The 14,611-nt window shown below is 42.0% G+C and overlaps 1 protein-coding gene across 1 annotated transcript in view; it reads right to left on the reverse strand.

Moving 5' to 3' along the window:
* The window catches only part of CENPE (centromere protein E), a 3,008,010-nt gene that overhangs the window by 1,772,617 nt on the left and 1,220,782 nt on the right, over window positions 1-14,611 (reverse strand). The window lies entirely within an intron of this gene.

The following is a 14,611-nucleotide window of genomic DNA, read 5'->3' on the forward strand; positions in this document are numbered from 1 at the left end:
ATGCTGTGGAATAAAATCCCGGTATATGTGAGGCAGAGCACCTCGCTGGCCTTGTTCAAGAGAAATCTTGACCAATGGATGGGAGATCGCAGATATACCCCAGGGATTACCTCAGTGTCACTGCTCAACAGAGGCACAGCAAAATAATGGGTATAGTTCCCCATACTAAAGGGGTGGCGTAAGCCACAAAACTATGGGCTAGGCTTGTAAATGCCCTCGGGCAGATAGCCTAGTATGAACCTATGAACCTATGAACCTACTTAACTCGTGCCCTCTTCCCCTCCCATATAAATTCCTTCAGCTAACATCCATAACTTCTCAGCTGATAAAAATATGTCTTGACTTGTGTAGAAAACTAAAGGGACTACCAAACACTTCATGTTATGTCTCCATATTGTTATTGTTGAACCAAGTCATGTGTGGAAACATAAAACAAGAGCTACAGCAGTAAACCAATTTCATTTGGATTATATCCAGGAAAAAAAAAAAACTTGAAACTTTCTCATAATGTTCCACAACACTGAAATATACTTTTCTGGATTGCAAGTACAAAATACCACCTGCAAATATGTTTCCCGATTACCATACCACCTATATCTCTAAATCTGAGTCTCCATTATTTTCTGTGGCAATGGCTCTAAACATAAATCAAAAATGAGGAAAAAGGACATTCCTGTCTAGTTCCTCTATTCAACCACAACTTATAAACATGAAGACACCTTAATGCTTGCCTTTTCCATCATATATCCTCCTTATTATCCCTATTCTATCAGGAAATGCAAATGCTACCATTGGCCTATTCATAAAATCCCAACTGACTTTATCAAAGGCTTTCTCAGTATCAAGACCCACCAACACTAGTGGCACTTTCTTACTCTGTGCTTCCTTTTGAATCATTGTTTTATTAATGGTGTCAAATGCTTGCCTCCCCTACAGGAAATAACTACTATACTTGGATCATTGTGAAGATAACACCTTTACCATTCTCCTACCTTGTACAAATGATGGTTTCATGGTTTAAAATTTAAATGGGTCTATATGAAGCTGGATCTGAAGGGTGACTGCAGTCTTTAAACTTGATAGAAATGTGATGTGAATGAGCAGGATGGAATCCTACCTCTTTCTGGAATGCTGCAAAATAGGTTTGTGTGCAACATGAGCGGTGTTTGCTGACTGTAATCCTCTGGCAGCAAAGATGCCACCACTACAACTCTCAATTCTACAGTATCAGAGTCAGGGGTTGTAGTTCAACATAACCTATGGGTTTGTCTGATGGTATTGCTTTGCTACTGGACAGTTTATTTACTGCTTTGTTGACCGGGGTACTCAGTCTGGGCTGCGGCAGTTCATTTTCAGTGCAGGCGCAAGGAAAAAAGCTCCAGTTACAAAATAGACAATTTTACACAATAGAAAAAAAATGTTAAGCTTAAAGCTACAATGTCAACATACAATAACTGAAAGTCAGTTATACGACAGAAAATCTGCAATCATTAAAATAGTAGTGCATTAACACAAAAAATTAACATACAGTGAGGTTTAAAAATGTCAAATTGCTATTTGTACTTGGGTAAAAGAAATACGAGAAGCACTAGTGTGGAGGATACAAGTAAAAAGCAGTTGAGTTGAGGTGAGTAGTGTGCATTTGTTAAGTCAGATGGGAAAAAAAAGTTGTACTGAAGCTGAGAGATGTAGAAAGTAGTGAATATGAGATGGTATTTTGTTAGAGAGAAAAACTTTTCAGGGGTAAGCAGAGACAGCAGAAGTGGCAATAAAGGCAAAGGGATAGAACACAGTACAATTTGCTTTGTTGAGGTATACAGGGGGTAATATAGGTGTGCAATGGCCAAGAAAGTCTAGCCTGGGGAGGTGCAAGTTCAGTGCCAAGTGCCTTTAAATTGATGTTTTAGCAAGTTTTTGAATCTGGATAAGTCTGTTTGTTGTCCGGTGGTGGTGGGAATAGAAATCCCAATTTTGGAGACATAATTTGAATACAAAGACAGATAGGCATAGCCATGGGTTTTAGTTATGCTTAATGGAGACTTGTCTGTAGAGTGTACAGATCATGCAGGGGTATAAGGTTTCACTAACACTTGGGAGTGCAAGGCAATTTTGAGGTTTGTAAACTATATTAAACAGTTGCTAACTGGTTGATAGATTGTATGCAAGTTCTAGCCAGCCTGTTTCAAATGTAGGCAGTGGTGGGATTTAACAGACTGGCTAGTGGCAAATCTATCTTGTTTGTTCAATTTTTGTTAGTAGAAATTGCTGAAGGTTGATACAGATGTAGCTAGTGCATAGTTGTAAAGGTGGAGGATATGCAGAAGCTTTTTTATTTTGGCATTGTTAATTAAATGTTTGCTATGATACAAGATCCCAGTTTTTACTGAATATCAAACTTTGGGTGGTTATCTGTAATGACATAAAGTAACTTTTTGTAGGATACAAGAGTTTGATGAGGTGACTGAGAATTTACTTTTTGTGTAGGATATACATTTTGGTGTGAAAAACTATTTGGTTTTCTTAGCATTCAGCAGGAAGCAGGAATTACTGAGCCAGGTTTCTATAGAAGAAAAAGTTTTTTTTAAGTCTTTTTCTGAAGTTCTGGTTGGGACTTAGTCATGGGTATCAATGTATCATCAGCATACTGAACAGCTGCATCATTAGTAGCGATGTAGAGGCCATTGATAAAAATGTTAGAGTATGGTACCTAAGACAGCCTTGTGGTACTACAACAGAGATGGGCAAGAATGGGGATTATTTTCTGCTATTTTAATGCCTGCCACCTGCTAGGAAGGTAGCTATGGAACTAGGAGAGGGAGGATTGTCAAGATGCAGTGATGACGGTCTACTGAAAATAATCTGATGAGACAAAGTGTCAAACCCTACCAAGCCAAGGAAATATGTGAACGCTGATATGATCGGTGAAATTAAGGAGAACTGTGGCAGTGCTGTGGTGCGACCTGAAGCTGTGCTAGGGAAAGGAGTGTTTTGAGAAACTGGGACTCTATATATTTTAAGGATTTTTGATAATGGAGAAAGAATGGCTATAAGATGGTAATCAGAGAATTCAGTGGCGTCGTCTCCTTTATGTAAAGTAATTAGTGACTTTTTCCAGATGGGTACATAGTTTTCCTGTACAGCTCAGTTTATAAAGATTTTATCACTCTAAAGTAGGTGGATGTCAACAAAAATCACAGAAATTACATAGAAGTGTACAATGGGATTTGGGTCCTAGTTTTCTGGGCAGGGATGTTCCAGGCCATGCTTAAGGTCTTGCTTGCTTCATTATCTAGTTGCATTGGTTATAGCCAACAAAGGTTAGTCAAGTGTTTGGGAGAGTACTGCTATCCAGTACTATCAGGCTTATTTTTTCTTTCTCTCTCCATTTCTTCCCACTGTATTTTATCATGGATGCATAGTCACAGGTTAAAATGAGATGCCTCTGTGTATTGCATAACATCTGCTCATAGTCACAAAGTGCAACACCTACATACACTGGTTCATGATGAAAATATGCTTTTTTACATAACTCAACAAAAATACATTTACCTTTACCTTAAATGGAAAGAAGAAAAATCAAAAATACAAGTTCAAGCTTAAAACATAAGACATGAACATTTGAAAACATGTAAAGAAATGTACAAAAAGGAATATAACACATCTTAATATAGAGAAGGGCCATGAGAACCTACTTAAATTCTTTACCAATAAAAACCTGTCAGTCAACTAAAAAAAAAACCTTCTCTGATGTTACACCAACAAGCACTACATTTTGTCATGGGCCTTGTTGAAGGTTTCTAGACCATGAGGCATGAATTAGTCTGAAATACAACTGAGCTCCACAGAGTAAGACAAAGCCAAAAGTATGGAGAAGCCAGCTAAGGAAGATGATCTAAGGTAGCCAATGCCTTTGTCCATCACAGAAAGGAGGGTTGCAGTAAGGTTTACTGTGGCAGTGATCCTAAATTCAGACTGAGGGATACAGCTGCACAAAGAATCAGCAAGTGTACAACTACCAGTCCAGAACAAGTCATTGCAGCTAGATTAAAGTGCATACATGTAAGCATGTGTAATCAAGCTGCACATCAGATTTAACTTTTAGCAAGACCAGCATCAGAACATCCCCTAGTGGTTGCTCTAGTAACAGACTCACCACAATTAACTCTAATGCTGAAATGGAAACATGAATAGGCTGATCAGTACAGGTGTGGCTCTGATGGTCAATAGTTGGGGAGACAATGTCCCATCTGTGTTGTCCATCTTCATTTATCCTGGACTAATGGGTTTGGTTCCAAGCATCAGAACTGATTGGGCCATTACTACAGCCTGCAAGAAGCAAAAAAACTCAAGCTGCAGTCCTACCCAGAATGCTCCTTTCCAAATTACCTCAGATCGAGTTTTCAGACAGAGAAAACAGAAACCATTACTCTAAAAAACCCTTAGAGAGACCATATCTGGTGCTGGATATAAAAAAAAATGCATAACTAGACCAATTTCCTTACACCAAAAACCTGATTGGAAGAGGGAAGGAGGGTGGGAGTCAAGTATAAATGAAGATGGAACATTATGGTAAGTACATAACTTCTTTATCTGGTGTTGTCAATCTTCATTTTATCCTTGACTAATGGGAGAGTCCCCAGCTATTGCATCTTGGGAGTAATCATAAAGGAATATTCCCAAGCACCACAGAACCAAATGACGCTCTTCCCCTAGAGACTAAATCCAATTTGTAATGAGTGATAAATGTATGATGGGTAGCCCATTTTGCTGCCGCCCAAATATTATCCATGGAAGCTTTAGAACGAAAAATTGCTGAAGCAACCACGGCTCTAGTAGAATGCGTCTTAACAGGCCCTAGTAATTCAACGTTTCGCTTGTTGTAAATTAAGGAAATATAATCTTTTAGCCATCTGGATAAGGGGACCTTGGGTGACTGGCTTGCCTATTCTTGTACTTAAAAAGGAAACAAACAGCTGCTCAGATTTTCTTATGTCTTTTGTTCTATGAAGACAGAAGTGCAGTTGACTATGAATGTCTAATAAATGCAAACAGTATTCGCCCTTGTTTGAAAAATTGGGGGAAAATACTGAATTCGATTCCCAGGTTGATATTTGTTTTGTGAGACCACTTTTGGTAAAAAGGAAGGCTTTGTTCTCAGAGAAACCTTAACTTTATGAAATATCAAATATGGTGGTTTGCAAGCTAAAGCTTGAATCTATGAAATTTTTCTGGCAGACATAATCACTACCAGAAATATAGTCTTCCAAGATAAGAATTTCAAATCACAGTTTGCAGCAGGCTCAATAGGTCTTCCAAGATAAGAATTTCAAATCAGAGTTTGCAGCAGGCTCAATAGGTCCTAAGGTGTAGATGGATCCTTATACAAAGGCTTTAACATCAAGGTCCCTTTTAAAAAAGCTTTGCAAAGTTTGCGAATTTAATGAATATTCTTTAAAACAATTATGAAATTTCAAAATAGCTTTGATAGTAGATGAAGATGCTCCTGCTTCAAAAATCAAAGCCAAAAAAGCTAAGATTCTATTGACAGGAGCAGAGAAGGGGTCAATGTCATTATCACAAGCCCAGCAAGAGAACTTTTTCCATTTGTTTTTCTAGAGTTTCTTGGTGGAAGATTTATGGGAAGCTAAAATAATTCTACGAACTGGGGAGGAAAGTTTATTATGGCTAGCTATCGACAGAACTGGAGAAATCAAGCTGTGAAATTTGAAGGTGCGGGTAAATTAATCCCTCTGGATGGATGGGACAAGAGATCCACCTCTGCGTCCAGAGTCCATGGTTGCCGAATCACATAAGGCCAAAAGAAGGCGAACCATCTGTTGAGGCCAGAAGGAAACAATGAGGATTACACCTTGCTCTTCAACCTGATTGCCTTCTTTAGAAATTGAGGGAATAAAAGAATTCGGGAAAAGGCATACAAAAGTCCAGGGGCCAATCGTACAGGAAAGCATCTCTTGGTGGCTCCACCAGAGGGGTAATCAGGACAAAGTAGCTGCTGCACTTGTTCCGAGGCAATGCAAATAGATCACAGCAAGGCTGGCTCCATCGAAGAAAAATCTTTTCCGCCACTTTGGGACTGAAACACCACTCGACAGGCAGGAGAATGCATCTGCTCAGTTTGTCTGCTATCACACTGGACCTTCCCAGAATATGCGTTATCAGAAGGCAGTCGGAAGAGAACGTCCACTGCCAAGGAGGTAGGAAGAGATTGCCCACTGTCAAGGAGGTAGGAAGACATTGCCCACTGTCAAGGAGGTGGGAAGACATTGCCCACTGTCAAGGAGGTGGGAAGAGATTGCCCACTGCCAAGGAGGTGGGAAGAGATCGCCCACTGCCAAGGAGGTGGGAAGAGATCGCCCACTGCCAAGGAGGTGGGAAGAGATTGCCCACTGACAAGACTTTCTTAAAGAAGCTAAGACTTGGTGCCCCCCTGCTTGCTGATGTACCAACCTACTGACATATCTGCTTGAACTGCAATCATTCCTGTGGGTAGAGTACTTTGAAAGGCCTGCAATGCTAACTGCACTGCCCTCAGCTCCAGGACACGGATATGCAAAGTGGCCTCTACTGGGGACCAAGTGCCTTAGATAGTCTTGCCCAGATAATGATCCCCCACCCCATCTGGGAGGAGTCCGTGGCCGCAATGGCTTGGGGTTGAGACAGGACAAAGGGTAGTCCCAAGATAATTTCATCTGACTGAACTTGCTATGCTAGGTCTTTCTTGCAACAGCGGGTAATCAAGTTCTGATCTAATATTGGTTGATGCAGTATGGACAACTGGGATGCTAGAAGCCATTGAAAAATTCTCATGTGAAATCTTGCCAAGGAAACCAACATTATGACTGCTGCCACCAACCAAAAGGCTTGTAAGAGCAGTCATACAGATGTTCTCTTGCTTCTGACAATTCACTTCACTTGGGGCCTGATTTCTGCAATCTTAGATAAGGGTGAGAAGCTATGCAAGGCTTTGTCTTTAGTACCACTCCTATGAACTCTAAAGTCTGGTTAGGAGTTAGTTGCGATTTTTCTAATTTACACTGATTCCTAGGTTGGCACAAGTCTGGAGGACAAAGTCTCTTGCTTGTTCTAGAAGATCGCTGGTGGAAGCGGTAAAGAGCCAGTCATCCAAGTACAGAAACAGCCAGAATCTGTGCAGTCTCAAGTGAGCTGTCAATACTGCCATGCATTTGGTAATCACCTTGGGGACTGTGGTGAGGCAAAAGGGCAGAGCTCTGAACTGATCATGACTGGTTTCCAGCCAGAAGAGGAAAAACCTTCTGGAGCGCTTGTCCATTTTTACGTGGCAATATGCATCCTGAAGATCTATCAAGCACATTCAATTGTCTTTCCCTAGAAATGGGAGAATAGACTGAACGGTATGGATCCAGAATTTTGTCTGTCAAATGGACTTGTTCAAGACACTTGGATCCAAAATTGAGCTCCAGTCCCCTTTCTTTTCTGGCAGTAAAGGCAAGTTCAGTAAACTCTGGATTCTATCTGGGCTGGTGGGACCTCTTGGATGACTTTTTCTAGCAGTTTTTGAATTAAAACTGCTATTTCCCCCTGACTGGGTGAAATGTAAGGGATTTTTGTTGAAGATGGTGGGAGGGTATGGTGGATCCTCTGGTTATAATCCTCTGTACCCAAACATCCAAATTTATCTGAAAGGGAGGCGTGTTGGTGCAAGGATAAAATGTCCCCTGACTGCTTCCACAGGAAAGAAATCGAGCCTCCCTTCAGAAGCGCTGGTAGGGTTTCCCACAAAGCGTGTTACTCGTAACCAGATTTTACAGGCCACCTCTGCTGTGAACAGCGTCTTCCATTAAATCTCCCCCCTCTACCCCTGGGGGAGCCCCAGCCACATTTGCTCTGGAAAGGTCCTTGAAACTTTTTGAACTACATTTTCCTGCTCCTCTGGTTCCTAGAATAGGACCGTTAAGGAGTAGAAAAATGTACGCCCACTGCAGAAAGGGTCTTTCTATCCTTTTCACACCTGGATAACGTTTCTCGAACTTTAGGACCAAAAAAGGACAACCCATCAAAAGGAGGCATTAAGGAACGAAGACTTGAATGGCTCTGCAAATTCGTACAAGCGCATCCAAGCATATCTCCTTAAGGCTACATCCGATCCCGCTGCTCGGGTCATCCCTTTGGCTGCATATGTTATTAGCCTCATACACAAATTTAAAATGGACTATAGGGTGCCCAACTGAGAAGCAACCAGGCTATCTGATAACTCTTTAATCAGATCCTTTTGAAGTCTGGTAAAGTGTGCCATAAATTTCAAAGACCATAATGCAAAGGTCAAAAAAGCGTAAACCCACTTGCCAAATCTATCCATCAGACGAGACTCTCTGTTAGGAGGATGGATAGTGGAACATTCCCCTGTCAGTATCTTTTTTGAGGCTGCTGCTACCACCATGGCATCTACCGCCAATCCCTTTGCCCAAAACCGATGATCCTCGGAAGCAGTTAAAATTTTGTCTGGTCTCTTGGGGATGGGTTCTACGGTGTCAGAATAAGAAACCTTCCACACCCACTGCAAGATCATCCTAATGAGCTTGTCTGCAGGTGGAGTTACTCAAGAGGAAGACAGTCGAGCAGTGAAAGTTTGCAGGTACACTGATCTGTTGGGACGTACAGCCACCCCTCTGCTTAAGGATCTCAAGGATGTCTGCAAAGGAGATGTCTTCTGGGGGTGAACGTGGGGAAGCCTTCCCTTCATTGTAGTCTGTGTCCTCCGTGATGGATACCTCTGGGGAATCTAGGTGTTTCCTCTTACACCTCCACTTCTGAAGAACATCATCAGTGGGCTGATGTGGAGAGATGTTGGAAGAGGATAAACCTGATTAGCTGACTCCTGTAACTCAGGTACTCGCTGTCCCAGTGTTGGAGTTGGTAGAGACTCTGGACAAGAGGAATGACTGGTGAATTGCTGACAGCTGCGGAGCTGACTGTTAGCCCATGGTGGACATAGCCCTCTCCATGGCAGGTTGGTCTCCAGGAAATGGAAACAGAGTCTGGAACTGAGAAGGACTGCCTCAGGACCATTATATCTCCCCTTGTTTGGAGACCGCCTCTGAAGCCAGGGTTGAGGTAACGCATGCCAAAGTTCCAAGGTGCAGAGACGGTTCCAAAAAAATATAAGTGGTCTCTTGCCTGCCACAGCTGGCAGTGTAGTCACAACCCTGAGAGGGCTCTGGGTCCAAAAAAGCCGAAGAGCTCTTGGCAGGAATCGGTGCCAGAGATGGAGATCTCGCTAGGACCAGAACAGCTGGCACCAGTAAGGACGAAGCTAGGATAAGTAACGTCTCGGAGGAGAAAGACTAAAGACTAGTCGGAGTTGAAGAAAGAAGGGTTCCAGCACCAAAACAGGCTAGAAAAGAGGACACAGCTATAATTCCCCTCGCTGAAAGGATATAATCCACCACCCTCAACATATCCGATTTTGTCAGGCTTTTGGTGGAACGAATACACTAGGTTGAAGGGGATCTTGGTCATTTAAAAAAAAGGATAGTTAACTGACCTGCAAAAGGATCAATGGACGGGGAATATCTGGTCCTAGGACGATGTAGCAATGAAAATTCAGCACTTTCTGTTGGCGCCATAGAGGTCTGTACCAGAGTAACCGATGGCACCAAGACCATCAGCTCTGTGGTATGGCCTTGGTTCTGTACTGACAAGTTTAGCACTGGTGAGGGAGAAACTGTCAGCGCAAAGGTTGGTACCAAAGTATCTTTTAAGATATGTACAGGCTCCACAGTGGCAGAGGGTACAAACATTTTAAGTTTATTAGAATGGGGCCAAAGGAGATGCTGGCACCAATCAACTCCTTTTCTTGGGTCTGTCAAGTTTTGAAGATAAAGAATGGGAAGAAATATCAGTTTTACTTTTTGTATCATGACCAGAGATGGCCTCTTCAAAGGCAGATTTTATCATCTCCTTCAAAATTAACTTGTTTTTTCTTTCTACCAGGGCCCACTGACTGAAGCTATGGCACATAGAACAATCTTCCTGCAAGTACACCGGGCCCAGGCAGTAAACACAGAGGGAGTGCCCATCAGACGTGGGTAGTTTTCATGCACATCTGAGGCATTTCTTAAAGTCAGACGTGCCTTTGCCCTTATCAGCCATAATGTGCAGTACACGGACACATACACACAAACTATATACTCAGAGAACAGAAACAACATAAGTGTACCATCTGATGTTGTTAATCTTCATTCACTCCTTACTGATAGGTGTCAGTTCCATCCTCGAAACAAGAGTCAGCCTTATACCAAGCTCGCGCCAGCCATAAACTCTCGAGCTAAGCTTTACCCAGAGTGCCCTTCTCCCAGTTACCTCAGATCTCATTTGTCATGATGCCAAAAAGCAGTGTCAAGCCAGCTCTCAACTAAAGAATACAAGAAAAAGAAAAATAATCTGGTTCCACACAGCAGTGAAGATCAATATGTCCTTTATTGTAGTAGGTAAGCGCTTTCTCGGAATAACATCCGCTTCATCAGACCAACAAAGATAGAATACCAGTTACATTTTTAAACACTAAAACATCCAATCAAAAATCAGATAAAATGTGCATCACAGCTAAAAGCGATGTGATAAAATACATCTGTAGAATATATAGAGCGTTAAAAAATTTAATAAAACAGACTAAATGAACAATATGTACTTAAAACTGATAAATACAATAGTAAAAAATAATAAAAGATGAACTATTGAAATATACATGATAAAATATTGAAAGAGAGATCAATGCTTTAATGGCAGTGCTTTAAGGAAGGGTTTCAGGGAAACTCTGTTGTTTAAACCAGGAGGTTTATCAGCTTGAAAGCGCAAAATCCATTTATGTTCACTAGATTCTGTTCTATTATTTACGACTCCTCCTCTCTTGGTACTATGCAGAATCTCTAGTACCATAAAGATAAATTTATGCTCTTTACCTACATGTAGTGATAGTGCGCTGGTTTCTTTAACATTCCTGATATCCCTAAGGTGTTCAAGTATTCTATCCTTCAAGACCCTGTTCGTTTTCCCTATGTAAAATGAGAAGCAGTTAGTACAATAGCAAAAATAGACATTTTTTGTTCGACAATCTGCATAAAAAGCAGTATCTATCTTAAAACCCAAAGTGGGATGTGTGAAATGATTACCAATATGTATATGTGTACAGGCCATACAATTCCTACACATATATGTAACAAGTCTATCAGATATTATAGTTGATTTAGTATTAAAGGATCGATAACAGAGCTAAAGCTTAAGTGATCTATTATTTCTAAAAGCAAAATCTGGCTGTGTGCCAATGACCCCATTCAACTCATGTACAGTAGACAGAATATCCCAGTTCTTTTTAACAATATCACAAGCTACATGCACATTACTGGCAAAGGTCAATGGCAACTTTAGTTTATTCCTAGAGGTATCAGTGGAAGCATCACTTGAGAAAGTATTGTCAATATTATCCCTGTTTTTAATACTAGTGGGGAGGCGGGAAAAGTATGGCTGGCACTTACCTGATCTATGCCGCCATCCTTCTGCTATTTGAAAATCAATAAGTTTACTACTATAGCCTCTTTCTAAAAATTCTTGTTTAAGTGTTTGTAATGCAACAATGAGACCATCATCATCATTAAAAAGTCTCATAGTTCGAAAAATCTGTCCTTTCAACACACTTGAATTTTGTATGATTCGGATGCATACTGCCATAGTGTAGAACATTATTCTAACAGTTTTCTTATACAAAGTAGTAGACACAGTGGATAAATTATTTTTAGTAACTTTAACATCCAAAAACTCTACTTCTTTATCAGAATATTAATAGGTAAATCTCAAAAAAGTATTCAATTGATTCAAGTATAAAAGAAACTCTTGTAGCCGCTGCTCTGAGCCATACCACAACAAAAAATATCATCCACAAAACGTTTATACCATTTGATGTTAACCTGGAATTCATTATTCGAAAAAAGAAGTTATGTTCTTACCATAATGTTCCATGTGAGTTGTTCATCTCGCCTTTGTTCTTACACACGGGTTCGGAGCCGATCCCTCAGCTCCGAGTCGGCCACATTCCAACCTCTGCGTCCAAGAGAAGCTCGAGGCACAGTCCCTAATCCCATGATCCTCTCCTGCTAACCCTCAGATCTAGTTTGCTATGAAACCCAGACAACAGAAGACATACCCCTCCCTACACATGCATACGTACCAATACACATATACACGTATATACACAAATATGTAAGGACAGATATACGCATATATATTATACATGTCCAAATATGTAGGCATACATAGAGACAGGCAGTCCAAGGGGACCATGAGAAAAGACAACCAGCCACCAGTCATACCCGTTCTTCCAGAACATGGAGGGGGAAGGAGGGCGGGAATGTAAGAACAAAGGCGAGATGAACAACTCACATGGAACGTTATGGAAAGAACATAACTTCTTTATGTGAAGTTGTTCGATCTCGCTGTTTGTTCTTGCACACAGGTAGCGTCCCTAGCACCCTAAATCCCGGGTGGCTCACGGGAGAACATTCCTGAGAACAGTGGAACCAAAGGAAGCCCTGTCCCTGGAGGCCCTGTCCACTTTGTAATGAGTAATAAAGGTATGAGGTTTGGCCCAGGTAGCCGCTGCACAAATGGTATCTATTGGTAAACGAGCCGCATGGGATAGGGAAGTAGAAACAGCTCTAGTAGAATGAGCTTTAGCATTGCGCAGAATAGACTGATTGGAAGATGAATAAACAAAGTTTATGCAGTCCGAAAGCCATTTGGATAATGTGATTTTTGTTACTGCAAGTCCTTTCTTATTATCTGCATGAGAAACAAAAAGTTGATCCGATTTCCTGAATTCTTTTGTTCTGTCGAGGTAAAATCTCAGCTGTCTGTGCACGTCCAATTTGTGTAACATGTACTCCAATTTATTGGTACGGTGCCTGAAAAAAGTGGGAAGTTCTATAGACTGATTAAGATTAGATTCTGAGCAGACTTTTGGTAGAAAGGAAGGATAAGTACATAAGGTGACCCTGTCTGGGTGAAAGATCAGATACAGGGGTCTAATTGACGGTGCCTGCAGCTCTGAGACTCTGCGAGCTGAAGTGATTGCAACAAGAAACAGGGTTTTCCAGGAAAGATATTTAAGTGGGCATGACTAAGCTGGTTCAAAGGGTGATAACATGAGTTGGGATAGCATCAGATTTAAATTCCAAGGAAAAAACGGACTTCGAATGGGTTGTCGGAGATAAGATCCCTTCAGGAAAGCTCTAAAAAGTCTGAGAGACATAATTGTAGCACCTCCCTCACCAACATGAAAATTAGATATGGCAGCCAGCTGTACCCTTATGGTGGATGTTGAAGTCCCCTGATGAGAGTAGATAGAAAATCTAGAACCTTATGAATAGGAGCAACCAAGGGATCGAAACCTTGTTTGGAAGCCCAACACACAAAACGTTTCCACTTGCTCTTGTACAATTTTCTAGAGGAGGTTTTGTGGGAAGAAATCAAAATATGTTGTACTGCTGGAGACAAACGATCTGACCTGGCTAAGCTGGGAAGTGGAGCAGCCATGCTGTCAATTTGAGGAACGAAAGAGAGGGGTGAAGAACTCCTGACGAGTGGGTCAGAAGGTTTGGCACTGGGTCCAGAGTCCAAGGTTCCTCTATTTGGTGAGCTTGGAGGAAGGGGAACCAGATTTGTCAAGGCCAGAATGGTGCTATCAAGATGATCGTCCTTTCAAACCTTTGGTTTTCTGCAGAAATTTCGAAATTAGTGGAACAGGAGGGAAGGCATATAGGAGACCAAGGGCCAGTCGTGCACAAGTGCATCCCTGGGAGTGGCCTCCGGAGGGGGAAGTATGGCGGAATAGCTTCTGCATTTGGTATTCAAGGGAGATGCAAAAAGGTCGCAGCAAAGCTGGCCCCATCTGCGGAAAATCCTCTCCATTACTTGATTTTTGAGGGACCACTCGTGAGGCAACAGGATGGCTCTGCTCAATCTGTCTGCTATTACGTTGGATGTCCCCGGGATGTGCGTTGCTGTGAGAAAGCGTCCAGTGGACACAGCCCATTGCCAGATTCTCAGGGCGCCTCTGCACAAGGGGTAAGACCTGGTTCCTCCTTGTTTATGTACCAGACAACTGACAAGTTGTCTGTCTGAATTTTAACTGTTCACGAAGGTAAGTAGTCGCGAAAGTGTTGCAACACCAGGAACACTGCTCTCAACTCCAGGACATTGCTCTGCAGATTGTACTCCATTTTCGACCACTCGCCTTGAACTGTTCTCCCCTGAAAAAGTCCCCCCACCCTATCAGGGAAGCGTCCGTGGTCACTGTGGCTATGGGGGGGGGGGGGGGGAGACGACCGGGCGGCCTATCGTAAGCTCGTGGCTGTTCACCCACCATCGAAGATCCCGCTTGCAAAACTCCGTGGGCAGGATGTTGTGTGACAATGGTAGTCGTTGGTAAGACCATTGTGCGAAGAGTAGCCACTGGAGGATCCTCATGTGCATTCTCCCTAGGGGGACCGCGATAAGGGTAGCTGCCATCATGCCTAAAACTTTCAAGAACTGTGCAGCGGGGACTCTTGTTTTGTAG

Source organism: Protopterus annectens, chromosome 2.part1, assembly GCF_019279795.1.
Source record: "Protopterus annectens isolate FY-2018-M chromosome 2.part1, PAN1.0, whole genome shotgun sequence".
NCBI lineage: Eukaryota > Metazoa > Chordata > Ceratodontiformes > Protopteridae > Protopterus > Protopterus annectens.